This window comes from Giraffa tippelskirchi, chromosome 6, assembly GCF_054371585.1.
Source record: "Giraffa tippelskirchi isolate mGirTip1 chromosome 6, T2T-mGirTip1v1.2.pri, whole genome shotgun sequence".
Taxonomy (NCBI): domain Eukaryota; kingdom Metazoa; phylum Chordata; class Mammalia; order Artiodactyla; family Giraffidae; genus Giraffa; species Giraffa tippelskirchi.
This window is the reverse complement of record NC_137280.1, coordinates 105,217,612-105,220,902: the sequence shown is the minus strand read 5'-3', so window position 1 is coordinate 105,220,902 and position 3,291 is coordinate 105,217,612.

Here is a 3,291-nt window from a genome sequence, read left to right as displayed (position 1 = left end):
TGACATTGTAAAATAGATGCTCCTGTGTAGGATGATATTCACCTGAAGGAAAAGTACAGTTTCTTCTCTTTTGACAGTGAGTTTCAGAGATGATGGCATTTTTTTCAGGTCAGCTCAACAAACATTCCTTTAGCCTTGTTAGATATGGGGAGCATGGGTATGCAGTCAGCCATTTCACAAATATTAAGGAGATAACATTGAATTGATACATAAATAATGCAACTAGGCAGAGAAAGCAGCACATGCAAAGACACTAAGACTCATATTTGGCAAGTTGGAAGAATCTGAAGAACATAAAGGAGGCCAATATTTGTAGGGAAGCATAGTGGGAGATGAGACACAGCAGGAGGCCAGGATCAGAGTGTGTAGTCCGGGAAAAGACTTCAGATTTCATTCTGAGTGAAACTTAGATTTTATCCTTTGTGCTTCTGGAGAGTTGGAAAGAGAGTAGCAGCAAATTCAACAAGATTGATGAGGTGAGGCGACCTGAGTGAACTGCAAAAGTTGATGGCTAAGCTGATTCTTAAAGGATTAACATGTTTCAGCAGGAGAGTAGGAGGAAAAGTTGAAAAGAAAGGGGAAAATAGGAGAAAGAGACAAGGCAGTTGAAGTGGAGGCAATACCATGAATAAAGATAGAGGATTTTCATGGTGTTTAGGGGAAGCCATAAGGGGACCAGAGTTGCTAGGGCATAAAGTAAGAGAACACAGGCAGTATCTGAACCGAGGAAAGGCGGAAGGTGCTAGAAATGTTAACATCGCAACCACTGACACTCATATATATAAAGCACATTTGCTTATACATGCTAAGATTCTATATTTTATTAAACTATACTTGTGACCAGCAGGGTTACAATCTTAGGCAATTTGCTTCTTGCATCTAGCCTAGAATTCCATGGACTATATAGTCCATGACCCAAAAAGAGTCAGATGAGACTGAGCTACTTTCACTTTCACAGAGCTAGTAGATAATCAATAAATAACTTGTGACTTGAGGACCCTTAAGTAAACTGCACTGACAGTTTCTACTCACCTCCCCTAAAATGTACCACCAGGGTTTTCACCAAGTCACGTAAATCAAGAAAACTTGTAGGCATTGATAATTGCTGCTTAGAATTCATGGTGAAACAATGTTCAAAGGGCCCCATCACCTCCTATATTTCTGGCCTATAAAGTTAACAAGACATCCAATTTGTTCAGATGACTTGTCTTGCCTGAGTAATGCTTTATTACTTTACCTGAAATGCAAAGCAACTTCCTTAGGGAAGATAATTTTACAGGAAATAATAACAACTTATGTAGAAAAGCTTTAGAGTTTTCAAGATGCTTTTACATATATAATGTTTTATCCTCGTAGCAATTCTTTGAGTTAGGCAAGATAGATATTATCACTTTCATTTTACTTTTATGAAAACTAAGGTCTAGAGAGGTCACACAACTAATAGACTGGATCCAAGATTAGGACTAAGTCTTTGACTCATATTTTTGTCACCAAGGGCTTCCCATGGAGAACAATTTTAAGAAAGACAAATGCATTATAATTCTACTATTTTGTTAGGAAAAGTACATGAATTTGCTAAAGTTAATCTTTTGTGTAGAAGGCCTGCATCTGTTCTTCCATTTCTTTACTGAACAAATATTAATCCAGTGCCTAGTATATATCAAATATTTTTCTAATCACTGGGGATATAACAAAGTAAAAATCTCTGACCATATGTTGTTTACATTCTATTGGGAGATGGACAGTGATCAAGTAAATTACATAGAATGTCAGGTAACAAGTGGTATGGAGGCAAATGAAGTTGGGAAGGGAAATGGGAGCCATAGAGTGAGTATGTGTAGGTTAAATAGGATGATCAGGAAAAACGTATGACTGAGATGAGAGCAATGGAGCAAAGGTCTGTGGAAGGTAATGCAGAACCCAGCAGATAGCTGGGAAAAAAGACTCTAGGTGGATAAAATATCAACTGCCAAAGCCCTGACATGATAGAATGCCTTGCTTATTGGTGGAACAGTAAAAGTTCCGTGTGGCAGGAACAGTGGGCAAAGCAGGTAGAGTTAATGATGTACGTGTTGAGGATGAGGAAGCCTTGGAGGGTTCTGAGCACAAGACTGACAACAGTTGTTTTACCTCTTAAAAGGATGATTCTAGCTGCTGTGGGAAGAGTAGATTATATGGAGGAGGTGGTCGTCATATAAAGATGACCACAATAACCCAGATAAGGGATGACATTGCATAAGTTCCAGGTGGCAACAGTGGAGGAGGTGAGAAGCAGTTGGATTGAAAATATATTTTGAGAGTGGGGACATAAGAACTTGCTAAAGGATTCAGTGAAGATTGTGAAAGAGAAATATTTTTGCTGTGTTTCTTTCATGCTCCAGGAACTTGGTTAAGCAAAGAGAATGTAAAGATGCTTCAGATATACACAGTTCTTGCCTTTGTTGAATTGCTTGCTTGCTTGCTAAGTCGCTTCAGTCGTGTCCGACTCTGTGCAACCCCATGGATGGCAGCTCACCAGGCTCCGCCGTCCCTACGATTCTCCAGGCAAAAATACTGGAGTGGGTTGCCATTTCCTTCTCCAGTGCATGAAAGGGAAAAGTGAAAGTGAAGTCGCTCAGTCGTGTCCGACTCTTAGCGACCCCATGGACTGTAGCCTACCAGGCTCCTCCGTCCATGGGATTTTCTAGGCAAGATTACTGGAGTGGGGTGCCATTGCCTTCTCCGGCCTTTGTTGAATAGCTACCTTCAAATTTGACCAATGGCCACATAGATCAATATGGCCTCATTTGTTTCAGCGTTTCCATTTCAAATGATCACCCATCACCCCAGGCCTGAGAAAATCCACTATTTTCATTGAGTCTCAATTTCCTCATAGGGAATTGATAAAACAACCAAACTTAAATCTCTTTTAGTTTCCATACTTTAAGAGTTGGTGCACCTAAAATAAAAGGAGAAGGGTTCTCTTTTTCATTATCTTCTATGAGAAAGGACTGCATCTTTTTTTTTAGGAAACCTAGGATCGCTCCAAAAATTGGAAATGTTAGAATTGGGGAATATGAGGAGCCTCTTCTATATCTGTGTTCTCACTTTGAAAGCATGTGATTGCCAATTCATCTGTCACAGACTCTGAACTGCAGTCTATACCCTGCTAAAGTGCTACCTCCCACGCACAGAAAAAAATGAGACCCAAGAGAGCTCTATCTTTGGGGAAATCCCTGGCTTTCTTAGGATGCCAAGGAGGTCACTGAATCAGGAGGTTTGGCTCTGCTTTTCCCCAACAGAGACTTAGAG